At 34.6% G+C, this 12,124-nt stretch overlaps 1 protein-coding gene across 3 annotated transcripts in view; it reads right to left on the bottom strand.

Moving 5' to 3' along the window:
- LOC105229436 (semaphorin-5B) overlaps nucleotides 1–12,124 on the bottom strand; it is a 100,413-nt gene that overhangs the window by 78,869 nt on the left and 9,420 nt on the right. For 2 of the 3 annotated variants that reach the window (XM_049459049.1, XM_049459052.1), the window contains exon 2: nucleotides 5,876–7,119. The gene's annotated coding sequence lies outside the window, so the exon portion shown is untranslated. The remainder of the gene's footprint in view (nucleotides 1–5,875; nucleotides 7,120–12,124) is intronic. The other variant, XM_049459051.1, reaches the window with a different exon arrangement.

Below are 12,124 nucleotides of genomic sequence, written 5' to 3'. Positions count from 1 at the left end.
TGCCACTTTCGTACGCTTGCGCACAGATCATTTGTACTCGTATGGTACTGGTATTCTATATGTTGAGGACGCTAGCCTCGTTTGTACTCGCTTTATTTGTGGAAATTACCGTAGCACTGTGTTTTGGTGTGACGCAAACAATCTATGCGCATATAAAGAAAATGCTCATACAACAACAATAAATATATACATTTATCAAATTGAAGTATGTGTTTATGTAGTCGCATGCGTTTAAGCCAACTGGCAGCATAGCGCGTGGTAAATGTCACAGCTGAAGTCTGGTTTTATCTTAAGTGGCAACGAGATTAACAGCAATGCGGTTAGACTTAAATGGTCACGTGAGATGCACTAGTACGCACATTCAAACATACAAGTACATGTATTGCAAAAGCAAAGAGACCTTATAAGCGTACATTTTATGACTAAAATTAGAAGATGCAATGAATAGAGAGTTTTTGATAAATCTAATAGCGGGATTCTGTAACCAGTCTCTAGTCTCTATTTGAGACATTTTGAGGTAAATCTCAATTTGAGACTAGTTACTATTCACTAAACAGTCTCTAGCGTTAGTCCTCAAAATATTGAGACATGGTAGTTAGCAGGTCACAAAACTAAAAAGAGCTGTTGTCTGCCATTTTGAATATATTGAATAGAGATCATCATAGATATTAATCGATTGTCGTTTCTTTATATCTTTTAAGCAACTCAAACACGAATAGACGAAAAATAAATCAATTTTACATAAATTTCGTAAATATTATGAAACAAAGTCAACATATATTTTTATTTTTATTGATAATTATATTTTTTGACTATGTTATAGGAAATTTAATATTTGTTATCGACATATTTATTTTCATTCAAGTGTAAAAAGCATCTCTGAATAATGAAATGTAATAGATTTTGTGACTGTCTCTTACAGAATAGCAATATCGTCTCAAGTATCAAAAATTGTCTCTAACTTAAAATCTCAAATTTAGAGACTTGAGACTGTCTCAAATTACAGAATCGCACGGTAAAATTGGAATAAAAAAATAGTTTCATAAAACGTCGAAAATTGACGGATAGGAAAAATCAGACTCTGCTGTTTAAACGCGAAAAAACATCATTTGGATTCAATAGTGACAAATTTTAGCTGGGATCAGAACCTGATGAGTCCAACGCAAGAGTGTCTATCTTCACGCAATTTTGCATGGCTTATTGCCCGAAGCATCGCTCCGGTGTTTCAAGCTCCTTATGCTGCAAACGAAACCATTAGTTTTCGGAAAAGTCAAAAGAATAGCTGGATGGTGGTATGTACCCCTTCGTCCATTTTACAATTTGATCCATCCAAATCAAATTCTTGTAAGGAATCTTTTCTATTTGTAAAGGGTATTATAGACTCATTACAACTGAAGTTAACGTGTTTTTTTTTTTTGTTAATAGAATAAATACCAGAATTTTCAATCGAAGCTTCTACATTTTTGTAAAAATGGAAATAGAACCGTTGAGCACTTAATCAACACGAATGCGTGCCTGAATATAGATATACTATATATTTATTTAATTTACATATTCCCAACACATGTACCTGATTTGCATAAAATTTACATTCAAGCGCGCCATCAACACCTTTTATTGCAGAAGTGTTTGCAAGGTGTCTATAAATTTCTAAAAATAACTTTGCAATAATTCGAAACACAACCTCATAAGGCACATAACGGTTTGCCATTTTGCGATTTTTTTTTTACTGGGTCACACCTATTTTTTCCCCCTTTCAGCTTTTTCATTAATTTCACGCTGTGCGCTAAAAAACGAAACTTCTTATAATTCCGTATGCTATTTGCATTTATCATATACATATGTATATATTAAAAGCTTTCGGGAGGGTATGCCGTTTAATAGTGCTGCTAAGAGCACATATGTATGTATGTGCATAGGTAAGGTGCATATGTAAATTTTGACAATTTTTTAAAATGCGAAAATCACGAAAATCGCTGCGGAAATTTAAATGCAAATCTACCTGGAAATGTACACGTATTCGTATATAATTGTGGAACTAGATATCTCGTACTTTTCAAATGCACACAAATACATACAAACATATATTCTACATACATACACCGAAGCGTGCCTAAATACGCGCCGTTTTTTTATCTCAATCGGTTCAATGGCCAAAAATTGCTTTGCCAATTTACAGTTATCCAATTAGTTTGCTGCACAGCCGTACACTCGTACACTAGCAATTTATCTTTATCTTTATAGGAACACATTTACAAACAAACATGCAGATAAGTGGGTAAAAGTAGTATGTGTATCCATTAGTCAATTTAGCATATGTGAATACCCTTATGTAAGGCTCTTATCATATTTACTACATCAGCATGATAAAATGTTTATATAGTCAATATTAGCTTATTTTACCGTTAGAAAACATGACTAAATTTGTGCGATCTGTATTTTTTAGTGAATCATTTTTCTAAACTATCAATTTGTAAAAACATTAAGGAGATAACGTTAGTGACAAGCCAGATATGCGGTGAATAGTACGATTTTTTAGGTTGAGTGACGAAGACATCAGCAAAAAGCAGTGATTTTTCATTTTAATATCAGTATAATTATTAGATAAAGTATTTTCCACGTCACCGAAAAAAGTGACGCAATACCTTAACTATAAATATGAGATATTCGTAAGTGAGCTAAAAGAAGTTCGGTACATGAAAAATGTCAATTTAAACTTTTATCCGATTCGCCAAATATTCGAGAGTAGCGAATCGAACAAACTTTACCAGCTACTCAAACAGATTAGCACACGCAAGATCTACAGGTCTAAAGCTAGAATTCAAGGCTATGGCCAATGGAGATCCAACTCGGTTTCATTCCGATGTGAGCGAAGCAAGGGTACCTCTTTTGGCCAGCTCATCGCCTTTGCAGTTACATATCGCTACGACTAAGCACACAAACCATTTTGATGATGAAGTAACTTGTTGTTATTTCTAGGGAGAGCAGATACCTGAATAGCTTCACTTCCCTGAATGAGACTGCACTTTGTAGCAGTATGCCCACCGCCACCTTAATTGTAGCCACTTCTACCTGAAAGAGACTAAAGTTTCGATCTACTGTGAAAAAGCTCACTACACTTCTTCTCCAGTGACTGCTCTCTTATCTCTCATCCAGATATCTCTCGACGGTATTTGAGTAGAGAAAAAGCCCTATAAAAGCCGCTTTTTGGACAATTTCAAGCTTCATAGCAAGTGTAGCCCTTTCGAATGCTCTCCATCAGACGAATACACCTTAGAATATTATTGGCTTGACTAAGATTTCGTAGAGTCAAAACAGCACCTTTAGTGAGAGTCGTAACCTATTCCTAAGGCAAAACCTTCCTTACTCTCTCCTCATTATTTAAAAGAATCTTTATATCAAGAATAAAGTATTTCATCTCATCAACAAGTTGAAGACGTAAGAAAGAAGATATTGGCAAATAATATCAAGAAAACTTTATATAGAGCTAATACCAGCAAATAATAGTTTAATCATAGCGATTGTATATCATCCCCTGTAAAAATATCAAATCTAATTTGCAGTATTTTTAACTTTTCGAAAGCGCTAATATCGGACTTTGGTCGCTATAAAATGCATCACAAGCGCTACATCTAAGTTTTCCTCTATAAATCAATAACTTCCTACACAAAGTTACTATAAATCGTAAATAATTGCATACACATATATGCACAGACATCTTCAAGCCTTCGCAGACGACTTTTTCGCCCGAAGAAAGGTGTGTCGTTTGCCGCCATTAGCATTAACATTTACCACCGACACTTTTTCGTCTTCAGCCAATTTGTGGCCAATTGTTTGGTATTGCATAAAACCGCCGACAACCGCTGCCAATTGACTACGTCTATGTATGTATTCACCGCAACGGTTGGCTGACTAATTGACTAAGCGACTGGCAAATCGCACAGCTGACTAACAATCTAAAATGCGCCGCGCTGCACGCTCTTCCTGCAACATTGACTAGTTGACGATCTAACGCTTGAATTGACTGCTATTAACACTAGTTTAAGTTTTTTTCTTGCTCGAAAACTTCTTTTTCGCTTCCTTCATTTAGCCGTCACGTCAGACAGTCAGACTGTCGTCCTACCCCAACTGCGCATGCTCGTGTGCACAATGTTATTACAAAGCCATGCACATGCGCCGTATTGTCTTATTGCCACTATTGTTTATAGGTGGTTTTGCAGCCAACTGCCTACGCGGCAGCCAAGTTGGCAGCCTGCACCCCTACATACATACATATGTAGATAGATGCCTGTCTTTCTTCGACTATCTTGTCAGCTGCTGCTGCTGCTCTTGGAGTGGCTGCAGTTGCTATTGCAAATCGGCATAGTGGGCAATATTATTGAGCAATATAAGCAGCATGCATACATAAGTCGCAAATATATGCACATATGCTTCTATAGCCATACAATCGTCCAATCATCAGTTTCTCCATCCATCCATCCATCCATGCTTCGACGGTTGGCTGATTGGTTGCGTATCTTCTCGATCTGACTGCGGTTGTTGTTGTAAACTCAGCCTACATGCGAATAGCATTTGTGCATATGCTCGTATTGTTGTTGTTACGTGTACTGTGGTTCGTATATTTTTGCTTGCTCCTCACTTCTTTATTTGTTGCACTGATTTTCCATTTAATTTTTGCTGTTCGGCTCTTTTTTCAGCCTGATTGCATGATTTCGATGTGTATCGTGTAAATATGTTTGTTCGTTCCCCTTAATATTGTGGCAAATTGTTTGTCATCTGCTTCGTTTTACTTTGTCGTTTTGTCAGATCTACTCTCCTTTTCATATTGGGCTCCTATCTTTAGCGTTGTCTTGCCGCCCATGAAAATGTCATATTCACATTGTTATTAACATTGTTTTGTATTTTGTGCTCGTATTATCATAAACTGGTTAAAATTATTGAACTGCAACATGTTTAGCTTGTTTGTAATGCTTAAATGGTGCTGAGAATCTTTTAAAATAAACACGTCTTGTCTTCCCAACCTTGAAACTTAGCTTAATGGAAGAGCGAAGGCTTAAGTATATGCGTTTAAGTATGGGTAATATGAGCATGTTTGAACATATCGATCAGTGGTCTTCACATATGCCTAGAGCATTGGCCGGCAACATTTTTAAGGACAAAGGCGGCGGCCAATGTAACGCAGTGAGGAGGAGCATGATAGAAGCCTGATATAGAAATATTCCAAACCCTTCAAATAGATTTTATAAAAACAAAACGCTGATGCAATTATGCTGAGAACCACAAAGGAGCAATAATTCTTAACATTAACAATTCGGTTCTCTCTCTGTACGCTGCAAAACCAGACAAAATTATAAATGGTCTAAAAGTTCTTCTAATATAGAAAAACTGTAATAACAGCAACCATTTAAAGTGGAGCTGGAATCATGATTACATTCGAATTTTTCAAAGCGCTAAAATTATAGAGACTCTTTTTCAGCCGAATGAATTTGAATACCATTTATTCATTCCAAAAAGGTTGTTACAGTTTTTTCTTACAATCTTTCTGACATGCTTTGTCATTTAACGAAACACTTAACCTTATAAAGGAAGTCTCAAGATCTGTGAAAAAGTACTTACTAAAAGCACTGCTATCAGAAAACAATGTTGTTATTTTACTACTTTGAGTCATATCAGTAATTGAGGCTCTAAGCTGGTGTAGTTTAAATAATATGGTCTTAATTATAGAATAATGAAATTTATAGAAAATCTAGAGCAATTTTTATAAAATATTAAAAAAAAACATATTATAACCTGTTTGTGTTAAAAATTTAAAATGAATAAAAGAAAATTGTATATCTAAATATTGTAAAATAATCAAAATTTATTCCACACTTACCTTTTAAAAATCCTCTATGAAGCTACTTGTCTTCGATAATTTATACTTTAATGATTAATAATAATTGCAGCACTTCGAAAACATTTTATATGAACACAATTTTATAAACTCACATATAGCATATATAAAAAGATTTTTGTTATTAAAAATAGTTTTATTTTATATATTCGTTTAGTTGGTGCGTTCAGGAAATTATTTACTTTTAGTTTTAAAATTTTTTTTAGTTTTGCACTTTTAATTCCCAGTATGAACTCAGCAGAAAATGTTCGCAAGATTTTAATATTTTTTACCGCAATTTTTGCATTCGTTGTGGAAAAGTTTTTTTTTATTAATAATTATTAATTCTTATGCGATTTTAATTATAGCTTCTAACATTTTTTGCATCACTTTTTTCATTTGCACGACCCGCGTTATGCTATAATATCCGGAATCAAGAAAAACACGCGATGGCCACTCTTTCGAGACGTCAACAACAAATAATAAAATAAATAATTGTCCGCATGCCAAAAAGCGTGAATTCGTATTCGGTTAGAAGTTCATAAGTAGAAGTAGTTAATAAAGTGTAGAAACGCTAATGAACTTAGCAAATGTTCGGCGCGCCGATTGACCGGCTTCTTTTATGCTTTTTAAATGTTTCGAATGAATGAAAAATCACCACACATAGCTCAGAGCAAAACAAAATAATATAATTTTAGTTTACAATTTATTTACTCCGCTCGTTTTATGAGTAGTCGTTTCCACTACGACTCTTTAATGTTACAACAAACTTCACACTAACAAATTGACACAGAACCGTTTGACAGTATAAAATAGCAGTCACGATAAGTATATTATTATTTGTTTTTAAGAGTTCTACACACTTCGCACACAATTTTTAAATATTCAATAGTTTTAGTTTGTTCGCATATAATTTGTTATTTAAATTTATTTTTCTTCGCGCACCAATTTAACTTCGTATGTTAGTAAAGGCTCGTAATGTGTAAACAAAAATATTTGTGTACCGACAAGAAAGCACGCGTTTCAACCGATCGCCAACGAGACTACGTCACACAAACGAAAGAGTCAAAACGAGACTGAATTCAGCACTTTGCAAAACTTTACAACTCACGCTGGTGTCGTGATCACTGGCAGTCGTTGGAGTGTGTTGTTGGCATGTATAGTGTGTTGGCGAATGTGGAGCCATTGTGGAGCTGTGAGCGCCAAGCTGTGATCTGTTGAGATGTAATGAGTTTGCAATAGGGATGCTAATAAATAAAATTAAAAATAAAGAACATATAAAAATTCGTGTTATAAACTTAATATAATATAGCCGAAATATTTCATAAAATGTAATTTAAAATGTAAGGAATTGGGTTTCAAAGGGCTAAAATATATATTGCTGATTTTGGATTTTAGAAAGTTTTAATCTTAAAATTTATAAGCTTAAAAAATTATCAAAATCGTTGTAGGGTAGATTCAAAATTTCACAAAATTAATAATCGTTTAGATCCGAGGAGTTCGTTGATAACAATAAAGTCCAAAGCGATATCTAGAACAAAAATTTCTACACTTTTGAAGTAATTAGAAAGCTGCCTGTAAGTCCGAGTTGTGCACGAATTAGTAGAAATTTATCTTACTATTTAACAAACATATTTCTGATTATTGAAAATAGGTTGTTTCAAAACTTTTCTCTTTTGAAAACTTTTCTCTCAATAAAAATTGCTCTATTTTAAGAATTTAATTCACATTATGTTAAATTTTGTTATATTATTTTATGTTACGAATCCACAACGTCCCTAACCAAGAAATCTCAAAGAAAAAATCTTCTCTCATACAATAACAGATCAATGAGAAAACAGCAGCCGCTGAGTGGAGTTCAAAACAAAAATCGTAATTGTGTTGGTTTGGGGTATATAAACACCTGAACCGGTTGTTGTCATACGTTGGAGTCATATTGGTGTAAAAAGTTTGCAAACTCTCCCTCTCTCTATCTCACAGCGTATTATAAGCTTGGTGGGATCACTCACTGGAGGTCTTCGCTCACGGGTGGACAAACAACTCCCACCCGCACTATCACTATGTATGCGTTTTTGTGTTTATTTTACTGGCCACTGTCTTTCTAACTGCAAAGTGGTTCTGCCAAACTCATAAAAGCTGTTTGAATATATGTACATACATACATATGTCTTTGTGTAAGTATGTAAGCAAGTAAGCTTGTGGTAGTGCAAACACATGTGTATACTACTCGTACTCACTAAGTAAATGAAGTTTAATTAAAGTGTGGCCGCTTCTGTGTGCGTTGAGTTTGTTAGGCGAAACGGCGTTGAGGTCGTTCGTAGACACTAAAGCGAGAACACGAAATCAAAATAAAATATGAAATAAACTTTGAAATCAAAACAACAACGCTAAATGCTTCAAATTGTAGGGTTTTCTAGTGGTTTGTTTTGGCTCTTGATATTGTTTTGTGGTGTTTTGTTTTGCTTTTAATTCTTTCACAATACGTTTGATGCTTTTTCGGTAGGCTGTGTGTCTCCAGCAACACAATGCAGTCGAGCCCCACGCATTTGACGAGTATTTTTCTAACGTTTTTCTAACACGCCATCAAAGAGGGTGATCGTGGAAAAAAGCAGTAACGAGAGTACAAACATACATACATATGTACATAAGTATATACAAGCACACGAGTGTATCAAGCGTTTATCTGTTGCAGCATGGAGTGAACTGTTGAACCCCGTTGGTTCTTAATGCTTTTTATTTGTTTTTTTTTTCTATTCATTTACTTTGCTGCATTGTGCATGCAGTTATCGAACGTGGGCAACAATATAATTAATTCGCTGCCTTTAAATGCTGCTGCCAATAACGAGGCTCGCCCAGCCCAGCTGCTGGCAAGCAACCTTTCTTCAAACTAGTTTGGCTTGGAGTCACTTTTCTATCTTTCTTTTAAATTATTCTTATTTTTTTATTACTTGTTTGTTAATAAACAATTGTGGGCTTGTGCCCTTATCAAAAATGTATTATATTCATTGTGGGATGTACAAACATATGTATGTATGTATGTGTGTATAGAATACACAAAGTAATAATTTTTGAGTGACGCTTTCTCGTGGGATCTCACATACTATGCTTAACACCTGGAAAATGCCTTAAAGTCAACAAAAAAAAAGGTTCTGAAGACATAACTTTTAACATTCTTATTTTCTATTACCCCAAAATGTTCTATTTATCTAATCGGTGGCGTACTAAAGATTATGTATTACATCCCCCTTAAACTACCATAACTTATTTGCATATCATTTTAAATAATAAAAAAAACTTTATTAGTTTAAGTAGTTTTTTTAAGAATTACTTGTCAAAGTCATCATAAAAGTGACCGTACATAGTTCATTCTATTCTCATATGATATCGTATCATGGTATGATAGTATACATACATACATATATAGTATGTACTTTAATAAACTCGACTATCTATAACTCTCTGTGACATTTGCCAAGGAGGTCTCCAACCACGCCAAAGTCACATAATCTCACCCATCTCTCATTTCTCTCTACCTTTCTGCTATCATCATAATAATAAAATTTAATACTTTGCTTACATAAATTTAGTTTCTATACTTTATGTGCATGCTCATTTTAGATTCAAAAGTGATAATATGCTAAATAGCGAAATTTAATGGAACCGTTAATCTTGTACACTGTCGATTTAATTTTTAAAACCATTTTAAGTAATTGGAGACCTCGAAGTAAGTAAATATCTAGTTTATCTATCTATTATTAGCTAACTATTTGATCTATTTTCTTGACCCACAATGGAATAATACATATGTAGTTACAAATGGATGACAATTATTGGGGAAACTACTCTTCTTTTATACTATATACCGTTTTGTGGTTTTTACTAAGAATAAAAACGCCTTCGAGTTCTTGAAAAACCATCGGCAGTAGAGGTCATCTTGGAAAAGTTATTTTCATACCGACCGAAGCACGCAAAGGAAATATAGCCGCCGTAGCTGAGATGTAAAGTATAAAGTCTATGGAGACAATCCCATTTCGATTCAAGTCTTACCAGTCAAATGCTCGAACGAGTCATGGAAAATTAGATTCAACGGATGGACCATATCAGACGTAGCCGCGGCCAACATTTGAAAAATTTAAGATTCAAAACATAAATTTCAAAGAACGTTCTTTCGAATGATAATAAAAATTTAATGGGGAATGAAGTTTTGGTGAATGGGGTTTGAGACAGTCAAAATTTATTTAACTACCTACAACTTATTAACAAAAAACAAAAACAGAAAATCTTCTAGATGCTACACGCTCAGCGTAATTATACTTTCTCAGTCACTTTCGGCTTTAAAAATCCATTTTAATATGTAATTAGAGCTGAAGCTCATTTTTTTAGAAAATTATATACAGGTATAGAGGGCGGGGGCGGACATTATACAATGCTTACAGCAAAAGAACTAGTTCATTTCACTACCTATGTATAAGTTTAGCTCTACATATAAATATTTGTTCAGATATAAGTATGATTTTAAGAAGTAGAGTGTGTGGGTATATAATATATGATATCAAACCACCCACATATCAGCATTGTGAACCGATAAATAAAATGCATTTAAGGCGATTAACGAGAACAATTCATTAATTCATATGCATGTATATGTGCCTTGAGGTCAACTAAAGTGATAGGCAAATCATTAGAGATAATTTAAAGCGTGAACTGCTTTGAAGTGATTACAGTAAAATGTGTGGAGACCAAATTGTGTGCTATGTGGGCTTATTTGTGTGTGTATGTAAGTTAATTTATGTAACTGGATGACAATTAACAAAGACACCCACTTTGTTAGGTTTATTAAATTTTTTTTAATATTTTTTACATTTTATCTAACATATAAACACTGCAAAGGTTGACGTTGCGGCTGCAGCTGCGACTGCAAGTGGGTGTTCCCTTGAAAGCAGAAAAATAGCTATATTTATATGCATATAAATGTATGATTATTCGATTATATTCATTTACACCGTGTGGCACATCTCCATTACGCAGAAAGTACAACGATGGCAATATATGTATGTGCATACATGTGGGTTTGTATGAATGCGCATAAAGCGCAGTGCATTAAAAAAGCCACACCCTAAGCCTATAGGAGCACAAAAAGGCATAGCAAGAAATATGGGTAGTTGAAAGGATCATTGGAGACCTCACTCAAGGTTTCTAAAGGGATAAAAAAAATCATATACACTTATATATGTACGCGTATGTATGTATATCTGGCGTTTTATTAAAGCTTGCCACGAACCACAACATGACAACCCATAATCAGCATATACGAAATAAGAAGGCAGCAACAGCAGCAGCACAGCAACAAAAAATTGCACTCAGCAGAATTGAAAAAGACAGCGAGAGGAGTGAAAAACCGAAACGACAATTCATCCTGAGGGCCCAAAGTGTTGCGACGATTGAAACATGAGCCGGCACACAGCATCAATCGGTCTGCCATAGCCATTGAGCGACACAAATAAAGCAAAACCAAACCAAGCGACCAACAATAAATACAAACGCATTGCTAAGAAAAACACAAACTGCAGACAGACCTCAATTGCAGAGTAACAGCAGCGCAAAGAATCAGCTTGGCGAAAATTGCAAAGAAAATCAAGCAATGATTATGTTTATACAACCACAAACAGCGACGACTCAGCAACATTGCGCATGCAACAAGTCTGTCTATACATACATATAAACACATATGTATGTATATAAATATATAAGTGAATTCAATTTCATGAATAAATGCTACAACAACAACACCAAAAAACTTGAACTACACTGCAACACTACAACAACGCAAGTAACATGAACAACAACGCTGCAACAGCGGCTTAAAAAATAAGAACGTTTGCGCTGTCGCCGACAAGTTTTTAGCATACAACAACAACAGTACGTAATCCAAACACACAGAGATACATATATGCTGCAACATGTTAATGAAGCAACAACTTTTTATATTGCTGCAACAAATTGTCATTAACCAACCTGGTGGCAGTTGCACAAAGTCAAGGGCAAAACCGAATTATAGAAGAAAATGAGACGACGCGAGATCTATTTTCAACAGTAAAACAACTGTGAAGTCTCGTCGGGTAAAAATTTGTAAGGTGACATGCAACAGGCGACAAGTAGACGAAGGAACTTGGAACGATATATAAAATTATCACTTAGAAAACTTTTTTTCAGACCTAGCGCTTTCTCTAGTGTGAACGCAGGGCACTTTTT

The sequence above is a fragment of the Bactrocera dorsalis genome, chromosome 5 (assembly GCF_023373825.1).
Source record: "Bactrocera dorsalis isolate Fly_Bdor chromosome 5, ASM2337382v1, whole genome shotgun sequence".
In the NCBI taxonomy this organism is placed as follows: Eukaryota; Metazoa; Arthropoda; class Insecta; order Diptera; family Tephritidae; genus Bactrocera; species Bactrocera dorsalis.
Note: the sequence above shows the minus strand (reverse complement) of the source record. Positions and strands in the feature narration are given on the sequence as shown.